A 24,352-nucleotide genomic window follows, 5' to 3' on the forward strand; every position below is an offset into this window, starting at 1 on the left:
ATGGACTTGAAAAAATAATAAGAAACAAAAGAATGAGAAACATTACATGTACCATGAGGCAAACATAAAAGGATGACTAAAGACAGGTGGGAAAGTTAAATTTCATATCATTTAAAAATGTTACCTCCTCTTAATTAAGGAAGAGACAATGAAATGTCCTTTATATCATCACTATAAAAGTTATGCTCAAAGAGGGTATAGCCACCCATTATTCTCTAGGATTCACATGTCCATTCTTTCCCTATAATTAGAAACAAATTTCTTAGGCCTACCTAATGAAAACTAAATGCATATTTAAAATTCTTTTGCTAGAAGCGTATTTAGTTCTAAATAGGAACAGATATGAGCACATTTGAAAGATATGTTTACAGATTGTTTATACTTTAATGGAATCATAGATAACTTTTGGACTTGGAACACACCTATGGATCTATGGGATAAATTTATTTAATTGTTATATCTTACAGGAATTGCAACAAAACACACAAATCCGGCTCAGGACACACATTAAGACTGCAATGTGTTAATTGTGCTCACCTATGGTAAAAAGTCAAAGATAACTGTCAACACATTGGTAAATGAAATGAAGCCAGAGGAAATTATATTTTGCTGATCTGAACAAATATCTAAGCCATCTTTTGGCTCATCAAGTATAGAGGGTACATTCAATATACTGACTTGATTCCCTATGCAGCCTCCATATGTTCTCCCATACTTTGTGCCACTTCTACTCCCTGCCTTTCTCTGCTTGATATGTGTGGTCTTCCTTTTCAGATGGAAAACATGTTGAAGTAGAGAATTCTTTGTAAATAAAGTTGATCATGTGAAATAAACTGCACTTTTTGGACCGAATTAAGATTGTCTTGGACTAAGATTGTCTGTATTTTGGTATGCTTCTTTCTCCACTTTTCATTTGCTGAATTGTCTTCTTTATGCCTTTTATTTACCACTGTGGAAGGAAAATATGGATATTTATGTTAGTTTTGCATGACTCATGAGTGTGTTCTACATACTGAGGAATGCCTATGCCTCTTTTTAGTTCCCTGATTCTGAAAAGCAGAATGAGAAATCGTTAGAGTTGACAGTCTTTGTGTAGGAGAAAAGTTCCATCTGTTTCTACTAAAATAATATCCCTAGAGTCATCAATATGATCAGCATGTCACCACTGTATTGAACTGACACACTATGGTGTTTGGAAGATAGGGAGGATCCAGTCGTCAGTTACGGCTGTCATACAGATTTTCCTCCATGGCTTATATTAAAATTTAGTTGGTTTATGGCTAAACCTACTTTTAAAAAGGTCAAGCCTTTCTCCTAGTCAAATTAGTACCTGCACTTGTATGTCATGCATGACTGCAAGCATGAATATTAACTGCAACATAGACTCATGTGACTTGTCTTCACAGAACTATGGCAATGACAGAGTCAATCAGCACCCATTTATTTCTGTGTGGAAATCAGTTCTACAGAGGAATTTAGGTCATGTGTCTCCATATAATCCCATAAATTTTTAGATATCAGGTATTTCATTTTGCAGTATGTCTCAATCACGTTTTCCGGATAAACTACAAGAATTATGTATAGAAATGTTACTATGCAGTAATACTGCAGATTTATAGTTTATGAGCTTACTTTTATCTTGTTCCTCACAACTCACAGTTACTTATATAAACGCACACATAACTGCAATAATTTTCTGTGCATTTTAATTTTGCTGGCCCTTAAAAAAAATTTGAGATTAATGTTATTCTTTAGGTGTTTATAAGTTTTTCCTGTAAGATACACAAATATATTGAAAACAGAAATAACCATCATGAGGAATTTCAGAAAACATATACTTTCCAATGGAAAATTCATTTGGCTTTATTTTTATTAAATACTTACTTTGGAACCACGCACATAATAGTATCCTTCATTACAATAGAAAAAGCACAAGATGTTTACTTACTGAAAACCTTAAAGTAAGTATGGAAAAAACAAAAGTATGGAACAATTTTCCCATTCATTCACTTATTTTTTGTTTGTATACATAGTCAAATATTAACAGTTGCTGGGAATCATCATAGGAAATAGAGATCTGAAAAATTAGTAGTGAATGATCTATGATATAAATTGGTATAGCTGCACTGAAATCAAAGAACATATGTATGTCAGAGGATGAGGTTAATTTATTACAAAAATAATAAAGGATCCTCTTATTCAGCTTCATTAACACATAAAGATAAGTTCTTCTAGGTTTATCTTCTCATTGTTTGAATATAGTTAATGGCTATAGAATATAAATTCTAGGTCATACTTTTATTAGTAGTAATGTTCTAGATGTCCCTGAAACAACTAATCACAAAAATATGAGAAGTGCTGATGCCTAAAAGAAAAGTCAGGGAGAAAAAAAACTCCGAGAAAATTTAGTTTCAAAGATAAGATAAGGAAAGGGTTTTAATTTGTGTCTAGGCATAAGATTACAAGACGCGTGCACCCCCATGTCTCAGATGTTACAATTTATAATACTGCTTGTCCAATCTGAGGTTTTCCCACCCTGTGGCTTTTGCCCTGATCCACCCCCCGTCCCACTCCCGGGGAATTGGAGAGGGGGCTTTTCGAGACCCTTTTTTCATCAACCTTTATCTTCTTCAGAGCACAAAGGGTACATGGTCACCTAGAGTTTGACTGTACTCTGTGGTTTAGGCCAAGATACAAGCATTCGCTAAACAGAACAGGCCAATCTTAAAGAGCGACTAAACATTTCTACTGAAATTCAGGGGGTAAAATTGATATGGGGAGCATGGAATGGGGTAATAGGGTTGAAAATCTATGTTGCTTCTGTGCTAAGAGTAAGGGAATAAGGGATGCTGCTTCTAAATCTACTTCTGCTATATAACTACTTATAAAGCTTATAAAAAGTAGAAAAATAAAAAAACTAGAGGGACCTTGAGGCATCAGGTCCCCCCTTTTTAAGGCATCAGTACCTATACTGTGAGGTACCTCTCTCTAATGTACGAACCATTCTACTGTTGGAATTCCAAGGAAAGGTAAAATTTTGATTTATGAGGTCTACTATTTCTAATCTTGGAGCTACACAACCCTGTCAAATTTTAGTGAGACAGCAGAATACCCATTGTAATCAGTCTCACAGTGGGAGAAGGAGGAAGTAGCAATCACCTTATTACACAACTCTTCACCTTATTACGCAGCTCTTGCTCATTTAACTTAGCTCCTTAAGATGATTACTTTAGGAAGGTCACGCATATGATACCTAACTATTTCAGAATCATATATCTCATATGAAGACCCCAGGTATTCACATAAGAACATGTTTCATGTCTTAAAAAGCATTCCAGCTGTCTGACAAGTACTGTACAATTATGCTCCCTGGTTTGTACAAAGTCTATGGAAAAAGATTTCCATGAACAAGACACAATATTACTGCTCATGCTTGGAGTACAAGCCTCTCCTTAATAATGAGAGATTCACTCCACCTGTATCTTCAGACCTGATTGTCACAAAATGTGGAGCTAGAAGAGAAAATTTCTTAGTTTTCCCTCTAAGATAAGAAAGCTAACCAAATGTCCTTTCTTCCTCAACCATTTGCCTCCTTCTCTAAAAACATCTAACAGGTATTTAAGTCTTTATGTGTCATGACAGTAAAATATGAAATTAACATTAAGTCTAAAAGTACTTAATAATGAATTTGTAATTAAATCAGATTTTGTATGTCAGCAATCAAATGATTTGCTAAAGGACAGCTCTTTGAATTATGTTTAATGCTCATCTAAGGACAAAATAAGTTTTGCAATATAATTAAATGAGCAGAAATGCATAATCACAGCCTTATTAATATGTTAACCTTGTAAAAATATTTTAGTATTACAGGCACTTAACAAGACAGCTAAGGCAAGTTAATTAGATTTCAAGTGATTTGTTAACCATGTTAATTCTTATTTTATAAGATTATTAATTAAAAACCAACATGCCATAGCTTCACTGCACTATCTTTCTATATTTTATACTAGCTCTGACTTACAAGTAAATTAAACAAAGCAACTATTAAGGACTAGAAAAGTGCAACTAACCATTTATTGCTAATATAGTAAAATTATTCTGCAAATGGTTTATCTTTTATATACTTATTATACCTCATGAAGAGCTCTCTTTAGGAGTCAGTGCAATGTATGAATTTTCTACACAAATATAAAAATAGGGAGGACAACAGAAATATTAATATTATGGCACTTTTTAGGTTCTCATTTCATTTATAGGAGAGAATTACATGATCAAAGACCAGACCTATAGAAAATCAAGAAATAATGAACTGATGAGTATTTTTCCATTAGGTCCATAACACAAGTCACCAAATAAAACATTAATTTTAATCTATCAATTAATCTATCCTTTTAATCAATCAGTCATTCATTCCTGCTGCTGGACTTAGCTCAACAGCAGTAAATGTTGTGCAGGTATTTCCATTCATCACTGTAGCTGGAAAAGCCCCATTCATGGCTAGATGCTATATTTATTATTTTATTACATTATTAGGTGGTAAAGATTCAAGAAAGGAAGGAAGTCATCACTGAAAGAAAGAGCATTTTCTTTAGGAAAACTACAGTGCTTAGCTACGTCCTTTAGGATGTCCATTTTGCTCCATGAAAATAAAACCCCTTTGATCTAGGTCAAGGAGGATCCTCGTTTTGGAGAACAGCATGAACCTGCAGAAAAGCAGAGGGCTGAGTGTCTTCTTTATGGAATTGACCGAAGGCTCCAGGTATTTCTTCTGCTTATTACTTTGATCTCATTTATTTTCCAGCTCAGCATTCAGGGTGTGTAAATCCAAGAGACCAGTGCTTCTCTGACTGTCCTGGATTCTGTCAGGACCATCCTGCTTCCTTACAAGATGCCAAACCTTTTTACAATTTCTTTTACTTGGGACTTCCCTAACAGAGGTTCCTTCTTTACAAGACTTTCTGCATGGCACTGCGAACTTCCAAGGTGAGGTAGCACAGCCTGTTTTTCAAATACTGACATTGCTTTGACTTGTGTTGCAAACCACATCCCACACAGCTCATTGCTGGTTTGTGGACTCCGCTTTAACATGCCTTGCTATAGGAAGCTTCATTTCTTGTGGGATTTTTGTCCCCTGCTGTTACCTGGATGTCAGGATGCTGTTTACTGTCTATAAGCTTAAGATTGAAATAGTAAGTTATCAAGCTGCTCCATTTTTCCCCTCAGGGACCCGTTTTGCTCCTGTTCAGCAATCAGTATGAGCCACAGAAACTGATTTGTTTCATTTCATGTTTGAGATCTGGCCCAGTTTTTGCTCAATTTAGCACTGTAAGTAGTTCCTATTATCTCATGCCTCTTCATGGTTTAGTTGCCACAAATAGGTAGGACAGAAACAAAATACACCAACTTCACCATCCCAGCCCTCCCAAGGAGCTCAGAGCACTTTATGTACCATCAGGTCCTCTTCCTTTCTCTATTTCAACTTTTTTTGTTGTTGGTTTTTTTGGGGGGGTTTTGTACATGTTAGTGGATACTGGCAGCTACTGATTTCACCTCTTTCTTTGATAAATTTCTCATACATTTTTTTTTCATGGCTTCTGTGTTTGCTACCTGTAAGGCTTCACAATCCCTCCCTTTGTTCTCTTTGCTTCAGATGAAAAACTACCATTAAATGGAGCTCCTTCCTCAGCAATGCTGTCCTTCTCACTAGGTAAAGAGGTCAATATCAAGTTCCACCCGTTCCTAAGGCTTGTGAAATATTCTAGATACTTGGCAGTGTTACAGGCTGTTACACAGACAGTAATGCAGGGAAGAGCTGGGGCACAAGAAAAGTCAGGGTTCTCCTTTGTTGATGCAGAAGAATTTCATTTCTGTTTACCCCACTGCTGCTGCAGTGTATGTAGGGCTTTGATTAATTCAGTTAATTGTTTGTCTTGCTCTATAAAAATATCTGTATTCAAAGCCTTAAATATTTATTTTTTCATTTGCTTATTAGAAAGCAATATCAGAAATATTAGTAATATTAGAAAGTAATACACTTATAACGTAGTCATGAAATAAAGCCTGAGTGTCTTTGAGACCTTTTTTCCAAGCGATATAGTTTCATGCACACTACAGGGAAACTGAGAGCGTGACGTGGGCAATCAGTGACTCAGTTTGAAATGTCCCAGTATTTACTCTGTTACCACTTTGCAAAATTATTCAATGGTAAATCCAATAAGAGATTGCAAGTAGCAGATGCAATTATTTTATTCATTTGTGTTGCTCTACTCATAAAAGGTATCCCGAAAGTTTGTTCATGAAAATGATAGTGAATCGTGCCATGGCCATTCATTTTATTTCTTGCAGACAGACCATCCACATACATTAAAAGCTCAGCAATTAAAAGCTCAACATGTAACAAAAAAATTTCAGTGGAAGACATTTTACCAACAACTAGAAATATGTCTTCTGTTTTCCCCTTAAGGAGCCTCAGACCATTTGCGGCTCCTAAACGGCTGTCATGTCTGTAGACAGAGCAAACTGAAGAGCCAAAAAAACTTTTACTGAGAGTAACTTGCTCACAGAACTTTGATTTTGTACATAGCAGCAGTCTCATTCAAACACCTCTATCAAATGCTACCGTACCAGTAAGAAAAGCCTCCTTTTATACAAGGAATTATTGCCTTTATTGACAGGCAAAACTCAGCTCTCCAGTACCATTCTACATCAATACCTCTTCTGTTTTCCCAGGTGCTCTGCTCGAGAGGCATAGGACAACAAACTGTGTCCTCCTGAGCCCCATGTGGGTTTTGAAATCTGTTAATAGAGTGTATCACAGTGAGTACCAAAGTTCACAGCTGTAAGAAACGAGTGCTACCTCTTGAAAATGCCTGGCTAGGAAAAAGATATTCTGCTTTTCTTCAATCATCTAATAGCAAGTGATTGTTCATAGTAGAAGCTAGGATGTGAGCTTTTGTTATTAATCACAGGGAATTTCTCAAATAAAAGGCCCTAGGAAATCCATCATCTTCATCAGTCTTTGTTTCCTCCACTTCACTATCATTCTACTGGGTTTATGTCCACTCTAAGCTTCAGCCAAAACATAGCCACTGAGCTGCAACTATAAGTGGAACAATAGGATGAACTACCTATTCTCTTATTTTCCTACCTACGAAACCCTGAAAGCACAAATGGTATTTGACCTTGTATATTACTTCTCTTTAAAAAAAATACATTTCTTCTTACAGTAACATATAGAAACACAGATTACCAAATAGATGTCCAGCAAGAACTGTTGAAAAGACCAGTCAATATCACTCTCTTATCTCCAAATTATTTTTGCCAATAGAAAATAACTGACCTGAGGTCACAAAGTTCTACTCATAAAATCTGAAGTTTCTTCTAAAATTAGAAGGTTTTGGTTTTTTTCTTTAGAACTTGCTTTTAAATCATGAAGATTGTTGGTTACTGTGGTATAAATTCCTGAACAAAAATATTTTATGTTGTGCATTAGTGCAGGGACTTTCCTCCCAAGCCAGATAAGCAAGCACATGGAAGGATATTGGTAAAATATGCACTGAAATAACAGTGTTATGAAAACCAAAGGGTTTATAAGCCAAGAGGGTTTATAAATATTAAACACATTAAATTTTAAAGGTCTTGCTGAACAGTATTCTTCTAATACTGTAGTGTTTTAAATTTTATTTGAACAGTTCCAAATGCTGATGTCCCAATATTCATGTATTTTGAGAGCTACATTTGGGTTTGCTTAGCCTGGAACTTTTTATCAGATCATTATTTTGGGCTCAAAAATAGTATTGTGATAGCTTACAGACAGCATTTCTAGAGATGAAATTGAGGAGGAATAGGAATAAAAGGGAAACATTCGCATGGAGACCAGCATAACTCTGGCATCCTGAACCCCCAAGAAAGTATAAAAAAAGTCTGGCTTTCAGCAGTTCTTCTTTTTTTGGAGTCAGTGGGGGTTTTTTAGTACCAACTTGGGAAAAAGTTACCTGCAATTTTATGTCTGAAACACTGAAAAAAAATGAATATCAACAACAAAACTGAGAATAGTTTGACCTAATTTATAACTTCTAAGTATTGGTTTCATTGAAGTTTCTTTATTAGTATGCAAGTCATGTTCTTTTATCATTTTTACCCTGATGCTTTTGCTTTCATAAATCATATATCAAGTTGATAAAGAGAAAGTCAGCACTGCCCTAGGAAAATTCAACAGGTTGTCAGCTATTTCTTATTCAATAATTTATGAGAACAAGATGTCTCCATTACATAAATAATTCCTTTGAATTTCATTCAATTATGCTGTTATTTTGGATGTTTATTATTGAGAGAAAGTGTGGCTTTTGAAGGGCAAAGTGGATGTTCTGGGTTGAAGTAATTGTTGAGCTCCAGAGATTAGTGATTTGTTATTAATAATCATCCATAACATAGAATGTCAACATGTAGAAAAATATACTGCTTGAAGAACAAGAAATATATGATGTAAACCCAAAAGTATTGACCAAACTGAATAGGTCAGAAATTTTTCAAATACTTATCTTCCTCCTTAGAAGAGTAGGATTTACTGAAAACCAAACTTGTCATTTACATTATTTGCTGCAGTTAGTGGCAGCATGGCTACTGTGACTTTTAATATATGACTAAAAGTAGCCAATTTATAAAAAAATGCCTTTTTCTCATCAGCTACATATGTAATCAGAGGACACTGAGACCTCTGAAGCTGATGAAACCTTTACCCCTTTTTAAAGCTCTCTTTACTTCAGTTTCTCCTGCAAGGGACAGATCATACTTTGGCAATTGTGCGTCCCACCAAAAATTCTGTAAACCTTACCGATTTTTTTTTTTTGGTGATTCTCTATTGATGACAATATGCAGGCATCAAAGATTGTATGATGTATGCAACAGCAGCTCTCATATAAACATATTACAACATGCAAAAATTTGTTACAACACGTAACACGCTTTGGTACATATTTTATTTGAACTAACAACCTAAGTACTGTTAAGGGTACATGTAGTTTTGTGCAGTTTGCAGTGGGAATTTCACTGGTGAGCCCGAAGCTTTCAGAGGTAGACATAGAGTGACTTGCGCTACACATGGAAAGGGTGAATTGGGGAAAGTTAAAAAAACCTTCAAAAGATAATGGCCATTTTTTTCTGTAATCAGATATACAATCACAAAATTCCCTCACCTTGTATTGTCTTAATAGGGACTAATCCATAACGTTGTTGTTCATATTATACCAGTCCTTTAACCTTCTGTTGAATTAACATGCAAACACGGGAAAACACACACAAAAGCTACTGGGATTGTTTTCCTTTGAGATCTTCACCAGATGAAAAACAAGTTTCACCACTCTTCCTTGATTTTGATTTTCAATATGAGCTCCTTCAAGTTTGTCTTATCTGTGTTGGTGGGGTCTACATGCTGCCATTTCCCAGGTTCTGATTCCCATTTTATGTTACTTTTGTTAAGGTTTGTTTTTTAAAGAAGTCTTGATATTTCTCTTTAATTCTGTGTTCTGTTTCTCAGTAGATCATGCAGCAATGGTGCATTTTGGTGCTCTATGTGTATGACTGTCCCACCATGGCTGTTCTACAGTAAGTGCGAATTCAGTTTTCCTGTATAACTTATCTCTAAGTTATGCTACCATCTAATATGTAATAGGGAATACAAAAAAATTACAGATCAAATTTGTCTGGTATCCATATATATTATTAATAGCAAATCTATCATATACACCCCAACAGCAAGAGTTTTTAAAGTGTTTAATCTGATCTGAAGTTTGATTCTGATTTGCTTCTAAATCCGAAAGATATGCAAGCTCTGCTAATGCCATCTGTCAACTACTGGATGAATAAGCATCTTTCAAAAGTTTGCTGTGAATATACAAAATGAGTTGATAGCTTGAAATAGTATGCTGCCACATTTACTTCTTGATTTGTCTTGCAGTTTAGAATATGCAGCCTTGGTTTGCTCTTCTGTCATCATGGTTTTGTGAATATCAGTTCCCCAGCTTAACTGCTTTAATCAATGGCACGTTTCCCCTTGCATGATCTTTTAAAAGTATTCCTCTGCACATTGCAGATTCATACCTAATGGTTTTCTTATGCAACTGCTAAGTCCATCAGGTTTCCAGATAACTACAAGTGTATCTTTATTCCAGAACTGAGATCTCATGTTGGGATCCCATTAACAGGGCATAGCCGTTGAACTGTCTCACAATTCTGTTTCTTATCACAGGTAACAGGAGAAACATGCAAAAATATGTGTATGATGACCAAAGATACACATCATAAAAGCATATTATGTTCCTTTAATAGTAAAATTTTGTCTAATAAAGGTAGTCAGTGAAGCTGAAATATTCATCATGTCTTTAAGCTGTATCTGTAGCAGGTTAGGTAGACATCACTCTACCCTGTAGTGACTATATTCATAGAATTATAGAATGTTAAGGGTTGAAAGGGACATTAAAGATCATCTAGTCCCAATCCCCCTTGCCATGGACAGGGACACCTCCTGCTAGGCCAGGTTGCTCGAAGCCCCATCCAACACTGCCAGGGTTGCAGCACCCACAACCTCTCTGGGCAACCTGTTTCAGTATCTCACAACCTTCAAAGTAAAGAATTTTACCCCAATTTTCCTAATTTTCCCCTCTTTCAATTTGTACCCATTACTCCTTGTCCTGTCACTGCAGTTTGTGATGAAGAGTCCCTCCCTGGCTTCTCTGTAGATCCCCTTCAGATACTGGAAGGTTGATATGAGGTCTCCACTCAAACTTCTCTTCTGCAGCCTGAACAGCCACAACTTTCTGAGCCTGCCTTCATAAGGGAGATGGTCTAGACCTCTTATCAACCTCGTGGATGTCCAACTTTTGCTCCAACAGTTCCATGTTGACTGATTCTACACCATAGAGTTTTGCATTTGGTCACACGAATGTCATTTATGATTGTATTAAATTAGGGATTGGTTTAGAATTATAGATTCAATGACAATATCCAGATTCCAGTTCTCTTGACAACATTTAATGTTTTCCCCCTTGTATTGAAGACAGTATTAGGAATTCAGTGTTGTTTGCCCTGCAACTGATAACTACAGATAGGTCATAAGCTGTACTTTATTTGTGCCTTAGATCACACAATCACTTAGATAGTTTACAGCTGATGGAGTTGTGCAGCCAGTGATGAAATCTTATGTTTGCTTAGGCTGCCAGACACCATGCATGCTGATGTGAGAAGTAACTGCCAAATCTGAATTGTTGCCTTTACTGATGTAGATAGTAATGAACTATAATTACTATTCAGCTTCCCATATGTTGCTAAAGAATTTGTATAATTAACTCCATATTTAAATATGATTCATGTATCCAAAATTAAATGTGTCTACTGGATCCAGAAGCCTTAGGATTCTTCAGGACTTCAATTGCTTTGCTAATTTCTTCAAGGTAGGGGGCTATGTTAATTTTGCAATGCTTTGGACGACCTATTTCTTTGTAATATGTTTATCTATTGTTTTTCTGTTTATCATCTGCGATCGTACTCACAGGATATCTAAAATCAAACACACTAAAAAAAATAAAATTAAAGTTAAAAAATGTTCATTTTTTTCCAGTTTTGATGTTTATAGTTTTAAAAAGCCTTATAGTTCCACATCAATGAATTTGGGTAGCTGTTCCAAAATGTATATTCTTCTAAAATACAAAAAAAAAATAAAGAAAATTATTACAAAATAAAAAAAGTTATATTGTTTATTTGTTCCAGCTTGAAATTTCAGGGTTTGACTTTTTGAAAGATGTTTAGATCTTAGAAATTCTTGCCAGACAGACAACCACTAATTTGACTACCAATGTCACTATTCAGTCCCTAAAGTAGTTGTCTTTCCCAACCCAAAAGGGGGTGAAAGAACCATGAGGTGTTCAAAAAGAGAACAAGTTCTCCCAAAAAAGTGCTTAGGAAACTCTGATAAAACATTAGCTTATGTTCTTTAACCATGTGGTTACCGTATGTGCCATCTTCCTAGATCATAGTATTTCCAGTTTTCCTGATTCAGTGGTCCTGAGTTGACAAAGGCACAGCTGTTGAATTTTACCTTGATTTAGTTCCCTTCCCACTCACACCCATACATCATATCCATGATTCAAACATAAGATTAATGCAGCTTCTCCAAAAGCATACATACAACATGTTTTGCTTAACAGTGGCAGGGTTTTTTGTCTCCTTGATCATGCACCCTGGGAGGTTGCACAATTTAGTCACATGCTTCCTGTGTTACATGTAATCTATTGACTTAACAAAAAATTAGCAAAAGGACATCATTGTCACAGCTTAAAAGAATTTTGTTAGTGCACTCTTTGAATTTCATAATTACATGCACAGTTGCAGAAAATAGATTTCATGAATCTGAAGAGCTTTATAAATATTGCAGCAGTGTTTTGTGGACTGGATGTATTTAGAGGACTGATGAAGATGACAGGACAATTGAAGCAAATCCGCTTCCAAGATCCACACATGCTGCTTTAGTGACAGGCTGAGACATATCAAATCCTTGAAAAACTGAGCATAAAGGTTAGATTAATGGTTTCACTGGGTCCTATTATATCTATTTTTTATCTGAAATTATGGGTATTCCTATGATTTATGAGTTCTAATTAACAACTCAATTTTTACCAATAAAGTAACAGATCAAAGATAAACACATAAACAATTCTAGTGGCTGCCCAAATGATTCTTCACAGCTTTTGTAAAAAGAGAATAACAGCTTCACCATAACAAAGATGTGTGATCCTAAAATAAATCTTAAACTCCAAATACCTTAGGAATTAAGAATTATAGGCAAAGAACACTATGCACAAATCCAGTCTGAATTACAGAAAAAATGTGCATTTTATCATTTTTTTAAGCATTCCTAAAGGTACAATCACTCAAGTTGTATTGAAAAGGCAGCCTCGGTAAATCGTGAGGCATTATGTGAGTAGATTAACAGTAATTCTGACAAACATGGAAACACTGACAAGCACTGTAACTGAATAGGGATCAGATTGTATTACTGTAGTGTGGAGTAAATTAAAATGTGGAACTCAAAGGAGACCTACCCATGTGTATATAAAGTACATTTAGCAGAAGGATCTATTACTGTGTTGTTATATAGAAACTTAGCAAGGTCTTGCTGTAAACAAGATGACAGCAGATGACTGGGTTTTATTTAAATTAAAAATCATAAGGAATGAAGTTCAAATGGCTGACGTTAGGGCCAACAGTGTACCTCTACTAACAGAAGCTACTAGTAGTAATTTTTTTAATGAAGAATCTTTTTCCTTATTGCATCTCATTCCGTGAGATGGGCTACTTATAAGGATTAACACTGTTAGTCTCACACAGTATTGTAAATATTTGTGATTAATGTGTTAACTCTGTCTAAAGGTGTTCAGTTAGACTGAGGAAAGTGTTGTTATCAGGTATACCTGATATATCCTGAAATACAGGCACCTTTGTCATCATAAAACACTCAATGTGTTATCCCCCTTGGGAAAAGTGACCATCCCTCTCTGCTCTTGAAGCTCTTGTCATCTCAGACATTCCTGGGCAAATGACACACATAGTGACATTTTATATTTATATTCCTACTGTCTAAGGTTTGCAAATGAATTCATAACTTATTTCTGCTAGGAGAGTCAACCTAAAAAAAGCATGAGTAACATCTTTCCACATATTTGCTGTCCTATATAAGCATTGCATCATTTTCTGGAGGCGATAGTAGACACCCTGAGATGAGACATCAAATCGCATTGACTTTCTTCTTATTTTGTTTTTTTGTCTGTCAGAAAGACATGATGATTCTGACGTCAGTGTCCAGCAGTGCAGCAGCTCTTTTAACTGAAACTAAGTGTCAAGGGTACGTGCCATCTGGGCAGCAGTAGAGTAATTTTGTATTTTAACTGAATGGCGTATTAGAATCTGATTCAAAAAATTTTATCAGTTGCCATTTTATGAAGTTGCAACATTTTACATATGTACTTCCTTGCAAACTGAAAAATTTTTATTATTATGTAAAGTCTGTCACTTTTGGAAAAGTTAATGTGTTATACACAAGCTTGCATTAAGAAATTAATTTTTAGTAACATCATATAAAAAAATCAATATCATTGTTCAGGATAATTTCTCACAGGCAAAATAAATTAATCTTTTCCAAATTCACTACCAAAATGTGCTTTTTCTCTTGACATGTAGTTTTGTATATAAATTAAAATTTTTCCTCGTGTTCCTCTGAGGACACGCTAAAATATCTCTGGATCTTCTCTTACATTTCCTTTACTTTCATCTAAGTTTCATTTGCCCTTTTCCACAGATTTTCCATTAAAACCTGTTTTTCTACACAAAAATCTCACCCATTTCTAAGAACAACAGCTTACAGTGGTAATAAGGTTTCAGAATGCATTGTCCCTAACATCTTCACTGGTCGCTTTAGGTGTATTCTGACATTCTGACATTTAGGTGCATCTGACATTCAACTTTATATCTCAGATTTTGTCTGAGATCAAACAAGATTTTTACTGTACTGATACTGGTGTTCTATCTTTCAACTTTGATTCCCTGTCCAGGCATTGGAATGCATATCTGAAGTCTCTATATCTCTTCCAAAAATCTATTTTCAAATATCACATTTTTAAAAGGAATAAAGAAAAAAGAAAAAAAAAGAAAAAAATTAAAATACATTATGTTTTATCAAATTTTTTTTAGGGTGGATTAGTTTCCTTTGCCATTACCCATTGTTTTTCTTACAATATTAGGCTCTTATTTTGTGAAATGTGTTAAGCTTATATATGATTTACAACTAAAAGTTATGGACATGTGACTTGTTTTAGGCTGAGACATCAGTCATCACTCACTGCAACGCTGCTTGCTTTCACTATTGGTAAATTCTCTGAGGTAGTAATACCAGTGCCAATGTCTTTGTCTTGACTCGACCACTCACTTGTTTCAGCACAGTGATGTAATTTTGCATTGTTTCCTAAATATTTGGTTTGTTCATGGAGCTCTTTGGATAGATGTTCTGGATGCCATCTCTGAACTTCTCAGATCTTTCTGCCTCTGTCCTGTTGTCGTCTTTTGAATTTCCCGTTGTGTGCAGTGTATCAGAGCACTATCAACCTACTTTAAAGAGAGTCTGTGCTGACACATATATTAGCAAATGTTAATTGCTTTATCAAGGTCTAGCTTTTACTCTCCAAAGAGTCTTTACCCAAGTTTTGGTTTCAGATCCTGCTTAGGGCTTTTAACAGAGTCTCAGTTTCTCAAACTGTAAGATGGTTTTTCCTTTTACCAATAACTCTTCTGTAGATCTATATCTTCCTGAAGTCTGTTTTTAAAACATGCTACTCATTTTTTGCGTTTGTGTGGTCTTTGATACTTTTCTGGGGACTGGCATAGCTGCATTGTGTCTTTTGCCTAAACTTCACTGAAAAAAATGAAAAACCTCTATTACTTAAGAAACTGTTATTATGAGAAATAAATTTCTGATTAATTTTGTTTTTTATGGAAAACTTTCTTCATCATTATAACTAGTGCTGCTTTTACCTCTGTTTGTGTTTCTGGGGAGTTTAATTCACAGTGGGTCTCTTAACTGTTACAGTTGAACTAAAAATATGATCTTCATTTAGATAGCTATCACTCAGAGCCAAGCCATCTATTGCAATTCTACTTCACTGCAGCTTTGCATGGTGTGAGGTCTGTGCAAGGTGAACAATCTAGCTCATACTGGCTGGGAACTTTGGCTGCATTGCTTGAGATGAGAGAAGGCAGGGAAAGTATCACCATGTTACTTGTTACCCAAGAATTTTTCATCCATATGTACCTCTCTGTTCTCAGCTCTTAATGCTTGAACTTCAAGTCTGGTATCATCTCATTACAGTCAAAGACTGTTTTGCCACTCATACCAGCAGATGCTGGGTAGATCCAAGGGTACAAACCTTGGAAGGCAATTCCCTGTGAGGATTATACGCACACTTGATCTGCACTGAGGGTACATTATATTAACAGGCATGCGGGGCAGACCACAGTCAAGGGACAGCACTTGTTAGGCCAGCACGCTTGGAAAAAACATGGTTTAGCTATAATTGCTACTCCATAATTTCTATTCAGAGTCTGATAATCTGAAAGAAAGAACTGGATAGTTTCTCAGATGCTGTATGTGGCAGCTTTTGGCAAATGCCAGCTTTGCAGAGGGCAATACTGTGTATATACTCTGAAGAAGAGTGGGGTGGAAGTGGCTAGTAAGTCATTATTTACTGCTAAATAAGCCTCACTTCTGTAGGGTTAATGAATAGTGATGAAGTTCTAGAAATTAATAGATTCAGTTTAGTGGTGGGGATGCAGGAACATCACATGTCTAGATAAAATTCTCAATCTTCCTCCTTCGGACTTTCAGGTGACTTGTAATTTTTCCGTTAGTCTCATTTTTAGAAACATGTAACCTGATATAAGCTTCAGAGCACCAAAGCGACAAATAACTGATCTGATTTTCATGACCATTGAGAACATCAAGTCTTATTTTTGAAAATTATCTCACTTATTTAGTAATAAAATAAAGATATAAAGAGCATCTATAGGAACACAACAGTTCATATGCAGGCTCCAGCTTGTTGTCTGTATGTTACCTTATTGCTCATAGGTTTTTTATGGCATCAATGTCACTTCTTTAAAAGACAACAGCTGTGAATTTCAATATGTTAAAATCACCTTATCAGAGCAACCAAGGGATATGTTTCTCCCTTCTTCTGAAATGAAAACAGAAAATACAGAATGCCTCGTTAAAAAAATCATTTAAATTCCTGTGTTCATTGTTTGACATTAAACCTAAAGCCATATATATTTGGCAAGGGGTTGCAGGCAAGGCATTTCCTAGAAAAGTCATTAATGTTTGCAAATTCTTAGCTATAACAACGTATCAAGTGTCAAGATATGCTGTGAGGGCTCATTTGTTTCTATATCCATGAGATAGCAGTGAAATATTTTATGTACATTTTTTTCTACAGGGTTTCTCCACCTTGTAGCATATTTGCTAATTAGTAACAAGTGGAAGAGGCAACTTAAAAGCATGATTTGCTTTATGGGACTGTATTGTCAAGAAACACTGAGAGAGAGAAGAAGGAACTCCAATATAACAGATAAATCTGAATGTATTTATTCCATGGCTTCCCAACTCTTTTGTCACAGAGCATGACTCAAAATCTGTTTCTGCATATGTTTCCCATCAAATTCAGGATCTGGTAATGCATAAACCATGCAGTAATTTTTTTAAGGCACTACTGCTACCACAAATTAATGAGAACAACTGTGTGTACTCTCCACATTTTAGCTGACGTATAAACAGAGCAGTGGGGTTAATTGTGAAAACTGTTTACTTTTGAGGGGGGGAATAAAACCCACTCAGATGCTTACTCTTTTCAAGCTGTGAACTTTTTTCCTCCATAGCACATATGCCTTGCTGCAATCTGGTAAACATACCCACCAGAAAGAGAAAAAATAGAATACAACCCAGAATATATTTTTTTTAACAGCTTGCAGTAGAAACTACAAACACATGTAAATTACATATAGTTTCCTCTCTCTATAAAAGTATCAAAATGACACATTAATACTGGCCCCCATGACTGTACTGGCATATGTACCTAAAGGTAGTCAGTCACAAGCAAGGAAAGGAAGTATGCTCAGTTTGAATGATATTTACAGTCCGATATAGCAAAATGTGGTTTAATAATATATCACTTATGTTAGATGTAGTGTGCAGGGCCAAAAGCCTAAAAATTACATTTCTCTACTGAAAGCATTGTTATTAAAAATAATACCTTCCTAGAACTGTCCCAGTTAGATGCACAGTGTTTCTCACCACTGTTTTCTCTGCACTAATGGCCTCTCATGTTGATTTATGTACATTTACCTAGCTCCCTCCATACTTTTGGACATGAAGTAGTCTGGTATTTTGGCAAGCTACAAATGTTTAAATGAGTCAGGGTTTTTTGGTATGTTTCTTGGCCTGAGTGGTAAATAGACTAAATATTAAAATACATATTTTATAATACATTACTTACATAAATTTTGAGCAAATCCTGGAAATATTTCTCCAGCACTGTTTAATTTCTGCCTATTTGGGACCTAAGTGACACTGCAGAGCATAAAGAAGAGTTGGATCACACTCCTAAGAATGATATGTTTTTCTAGGACCTTTCTAGGTTACAGTGCCGAGCAGGAGTAGAGGACAAAGCTCTTCTCAGAAGACAACTGCGCAAAATGTAATGACAAAGAAGAATTAGACCTAGACAAAGCTTCATCCTGACCCAGTGAAGTATTTTTCCAGTGTGACTGAGAGGCAGCCCAGGAACAATCTGAACAATTGGTCTACCTCCAGCCTCCCACCACTCATTATAAATTAATCGATCATTCTCCTGGAATAGCAGAGGTACAGGTTACTCCATGCACCCATAAGTCCGTGTAGTCATGGTAAGTACATTTATAAATCCTTTTCAAAAACAAAATTATTGAATTCAGTGGAAATCATAAAATCATAGAGTCATAGATTGATTGGTGTCAGCAGGCACCTTAAAGATCATCTAGTCCCAACCTCCCTGCCACAGGCAGGGATACTTTTCACTAAACTATGTTACTCAAAGTCTCACCTGACTTGGCCTTGAACACTTCCAGGGATGGGGCATCCAAAAATTTTCTGGCCAAGATGTCCCAGTGTCTCACCACCCACACAGTAAAGAATTTCTTCCTAACGTCTAATCTGAACCTACCCTCTTCCAGTTTAATGCCATTACCCCTTGTTTTTTCACTACCTGCCCTTGTAAAAAGACCCTCTCCAATGGTCACATAAAGGTTTTTCTTTATCAAGTGTTTTCCAATATACAGTCTTAAATAGCAAACACTATTAGGACTAATGGAATAATGTTAAGGACAGCAAAGGACAAATGCAGAAGTATTTGAACAAAGTCCTCTATACAAACCTGAGATGTGTTCAATTCTTTATGAGACTGCAAAATATTTCTTCTCCTCCTACTTCTCTTCTGCATCTAGGGGTTCCCTACCCAGAAAAAAGGTCAATGACATTACTTGTTATGTGAGTGATATTTCAACAGTTCTTACTTCGCAGTGTAAGTTTGGGTCCCCAGGTCACTAGCTACATCAGTATATAAAGAACAGTCTGTCTTTTTGTTTTTTGTGTCTTCCACATCCTGAGTTGCCCTGAGTTTGCCATTCCTACCAAAACCCTTCATCACACACAGAGCTCAGTATCTTAGCCCCTCAAGCAGCTGTAGAATTTTCTGAGGACTTATACTTTCTTTTTACAGTGGCCTCAAAATGTTTATGACCTAAGAGTTGTTTGCTCTTCTTGTCAGCCACATTTCTCAGTCAGTGACTACCTATCTTCAGATTTAGATTCACCAAGTTACCCAGCAGGGAGAAGTCACATGCCTGACTTCTTCAGCAATATTTAATGAAAGTGAAACTGAAACTTCTTCAGTTGTTGTTACTTTTACAGCAACAGTGACATTTTCTGGCTTAGTAGTGCAGTGGATAAGGTAATGAATTGGAAGCCACAGTGAAAACCTACGTGTCTGAATCCTATTATTTCAAATTACCTTATATTTTTTGTGGAGCAGTGGACACATGGTATGGAATTAATTAGCTGTAATTAGGTCATCTAGAATTATGTATCTAACTCTGGATAAGAATCCATAGGTTTCTTTAGCAAGCAACAGAGGCACATAAGCACCTGGAGGACAATTCACTTCCTAGTAAAATATGTCCACAATGGATCCAATAAACTGTTCTGTTCATCAGCAAAGGGAACCCACTGTGGTGAGCCCAGACTTAGACATCGGATTTTTAGAAATCTAAATTTCCTCATGATGACTCTGATATATGGTAATTCAGGAAAAGTTTGGAATTTGTAGAAATGTCAGACTTTCCGTTTCTAGTTCTTCACTGCCTGCTTTTGAAAAAAAAAGATTAATTGAAAATGTTAAGATTCCACATTATTTCTATTACTATATTCCCTGCTTAAATAGAAAAAAATCACATGGTGTTGGTTGATATGAAATATTTTATATTTGCAAAACCCACCATTTTTAATCTGCAAATTACTCACACAGAGAAGTCAAAATCTGGTGGCAACATAAAACTGATCCATGGAAACTCAGGAGGAGGTATTACATTGGAAGGGCTCTGAAAATATGGAATAAATAATCAAAAAGAAGACTGAGGCTGAGAAGTGTAAATGAGTTCAAAAGAGCCTCATATTTCCTTCTTCAGCACAAAAGCAGTCAAATCATAGGGTGAAAAGACAGGAAAGTGGAATTAAGGTAAACCAAAAAAAGCAGACATGCTGGGCCAGATAACATTTTTCCTGTTTGTAAATTCCATGTTTTCAACAGAAAAAGAAGTGACTACACAGATGGTCTGTGTTATTCCCACATCCTTTGAGGTTCAGTTTCCAAAAATGTGACCTTGTTCTGTATCCTCTCATGCAGCATAAAGATCATACACTGTTTTCCAGCATGTTCACATGCATTCTTTTTGTCAGGAATGGTCTATTTCATTAGCCATGACCATGGAAAAATTTGTGTAAGAAGGGCAATATAAACATTAATAGCATCAAATTCTGCTGCTAAGATCTGCGTGTGAGAAGGCTGCTACTATACTGTTTGGTCGGTATAGTTCTGGAAAGCTACATTGTCTAGAAAAAAAAATCCCTCTACCTGCATCATCAAAGCTGTCAGAATGCCCTTTAGCTTGGATACTAAGTAAACTAAGTAACCTGTTATGAGTTGGAAAGCATTTTGTACAGAGTGGAATGTCCAATTTGGGTTGATTTAGAAGGAATTTACCTATTACACACCAAAATAGGTTTGCAAAGGAATTTGACATGGAGTATCTCTATCCTGCTGCTCCAGATCAAAACGTACCTGGAGATATTGTCTTCATTTCCAAGTTCATGCCTGACTACCTTTCTTGTGTTTTCTGATTTGCTCCATCTTACCAGACGCAGCTTCACTACGGAAAGTGCTTTTAGGATACTGTATGATTTTCGTAAAACCATTAAATGAAAGGAAGAGAAAACTTTTAGAAAGTCCAACTTATCCTACGAAACAGTCCCACATTTGGGTTGGGCTGTGATTCTCTACGCTGGACTTCCAGAGGGCAGATTTTGGCCTATTCAGAAGACTAGTTCAGAGCGTACCCTGGGAAACAACCCTTGAAAACAAAGGGATCCAGGAGGGATGGACATGCTTTAAGAAGGAAGTCTGGAAAGCACAGGAGCAGGCTGTTCCAGTCTGCCGAAAGGCAAGCCGGTGGGGAAGACGACCAGTCTGGCTGAACAGGGAGATTTTGAAGGAAATTAGGGTAAAAAAGAGAGCCTACCTATTATGGAAAAAAGGGCTGGCTACTCAGGAAGAGTTTAGGAATATGGTTAAGTCATGTAGAAAGAAAATTAGAGAGACAGAAGCACAACTTGAACTTAATCTGACCACTTCTGTAAAGGATAACAAAAACTCCTTCTACAGATACATCAGTAGCAAAAGGAGGGGCAAGGAAAACCTCCATTCTTTGTTGGACATGGGCAGGAATATAGTTATCAAAGAAGAGGAAAAGACTGAGGTATTTAACACCTTCTTTACCTCAGTTTCCAACAGTAAAACAGATTGTCCTGAGGACATCTGGCTTCTGGAGCTTGTAGAAAGAGATAAGAATCTGAATAGGCCCCCTGTAATCCAGGAGAAAACAGTTAGTGACCTGCTGAGCCACTTGGATACCCACAAGTCTATGGGACCAGATGGGATCCACCCAAGGGTGATGAGGGAGCTGGTGGGAGAGCTTGCCAAGCTGCTCTCCATCATCTACCAACAGTCATGGCTCACTGGGGAGGTCCCAGATGATTGGAAGTTGGCGAATGTCACGCCCATCCACAAGGAGGGCTGCAAGGAGAACCCAGGAAACTACAGGCCCATCAGCCTGACCTCAGTGCCTGGCAAGGTTATGGAGCAAATCATCCTCAGTGCAATCACACAACACCTACAGGATGGACAAGGGCTCAGACCCAGCCAGCACAGGTTTAGGGAGGGCAGGTCCTGTCTGACCAGCCTGATCTCCTTTTATAAGCAGGTGACCCACCTGGTGGATGAGGGTGTGGATGTGTCTACCTGGACTTCAGCAAAGCCTTTGACACTGTCTCCCACAGCATACTCCTGGAAAAGCTGGCAGCCCACGGCTTGGACAGGGACACTCTGTGCTGGGTTAGGAATTGGCTGGAGGGCCGGGCCCAGAGAGTGGTGGGGAATGGTGCTGCATCCAGTTGGCAGCCGGTCACTAGTGATGTCCCCCAGAGATCAGTGTTGGGCCCAGTTCTGTTAAATATAAAGATATTTCTTTATCGATGATTTAGATGAAGGGATTGAGTCTACCATCAGCAAATTTGCAGATGACACTAAGTTGAGGGGGACGCGTTGATCTGTTGTAAGGCAGGAGGGCTCTGCAGAGGAACCTGGACAGGTTGGAGAGTTGGGCTCATTCCAACAGGATGAGGTTCAACAAGGCCAGGTGCCGGGTCCTCTACTTTGGCCACAACAGCCCCATGCAGTGCTACAGGCTGGGCACAGAGCAGCTGGAGAGCAACCAGGCAGAAAGGGACCTGGGAGTTTGGATTGACAGGAGGCTGAGCATGAGCCAGCAGTGTGCCCAGGTGGCCAAGAAGGCCAATGGCATCCTGACCTGGATCAGGAACAGTGGGGCCAGTAGGACCAGAGAAGTGATTCTTCCTCTGTACTCGGCACTGGTCAGGCCACACCTGGAGTACTGTGTCCAGTTCTGGGCCCCTCAGTTCAGGAAGGACACTGAGGTGCTGGAGCAGGTCCAGAAAAGAGCAACAAGGCTGGTGAAGGGACTCGAGCACAAGTCCTATGAGGAGAAGCTGAGAGAGCTGGGGTTGTTTAGCCTGGAGAAGAGGAGGCTCAGGGGAGACGTCATCACTCTCTACAACTCCCTGAAAAGAGGTTGTAGCTGGGGGGGTTGGTTTCTTCTCCCAGACATCTATCAGTGAGACGAGGACATGGTCTTAAGCTGTGCCAGGGGGGAGGTTTAGGTTAGATATTAGGAAGAAATTCTTTACAGAGAGGCTAATCAGGCATTGGAATGGGCTGCCCAGGGAAATGGTGGATACTCTGTCCCTGGAGGTTTTTAAGATGTGGTACTTAGTGCCATGGTCTAGTAACCACAGTGGTAGTGGATCACGGGTTGGACTCAATGATCTCAGAGGCCCCTTCCAACCCGGCTGATTCTATGATTCTGTGATTCTCAGACTGATTACTGTCAAAGGATCCAGTCTCAGAGCTCAGAGAAAGCTGTGCCAAATTCATCCAACCTTTCTTCTTTGGGATTTGCTCCAGCAGCCACCCTATTCCCCCTTCACTGTCCATCCTTCTGGGATAAGTGGGAAGGAAGCATGTTCCTTTCTAAAAACAAAGATCTGAGAATGTAGGCAAAGTTTATGATCATTAGGAAAAGACCTGAAATAACAGGTGCTTAAAAAAAAATTTTAGAATAGGATTTTCCATCTGATAGGATTGCTTGAAACCACTTTTCTTTCTCACGGTTCCAGCTTTTCCTTTAGCTTTTCCTTCTGAGATACACATTTTATTTCACTACCCCACAAGATATACATACAGACCACAATCTCACCCTTCTACATGGTTTGGAAAATGCTTTGCAGAAATTATGCACCTGAAGAAACTCAGTCCTGTGTTCTGACTGCATTTGGGCCCATTGTCTCCCAGTAACAGAGTGGGATGTATCTCTTGCAACCTACAGTACTCCCTTTTCCAATGGTACCCTCATTCCTTAAGAGGGGAAGGCTTGGGAATAGGAACAAGATTTCCTACTGTGTTTGCAGCAACAAAGAGTTGTAGTGAGGTCTGGTCCCCAGTTCCAGACAGTTATGGGCAAAGGATCAAAGCTTGCCCATACCTGGAGTTAGTAATGCCCAGTGGAGAAAGAGGACATCGCTCTACTTTTGTTGCTCTCAAACCTGATGTGGATGGCGCATGTTCAGAGATGAAAGAGCCTGAAGAATTCCACTGCCTGATTTCCTCCACAACCCTCTTTCTCTGCCTTTATGTAAAGAAGGGACACCAAAACATATGTTTTTTGTGTTGAAACATGTTCGCATTTGAAGGCGGCGAATGAACTGAATGCCAGGGAAACTCAGAGTCTTTTGAAGAATTTCATTTCTTTAACAGAGCGGTTTTGAATTCCAGGAGATTGTTCCTTAGCAAACATTTGTATAACATGAAAGAAG

Source organism: Neopelma chrysocephalum, unplaced genomic scaffold (genome assembly GCF_003984885.1).
Source record: "Neopelma chrysocephalum unplaced genomic scaffold, ASM398488v2 Primary Assembly neopelma1_26, whole genome shotgun sequence".
In the NCBI taxonomy this organism is placed as follows: Eukaryota; Metazoa; Chordata; class Aves; order Passeriformes; family Pipridae; genus Neopelma; species Neopelma chrysocephalum.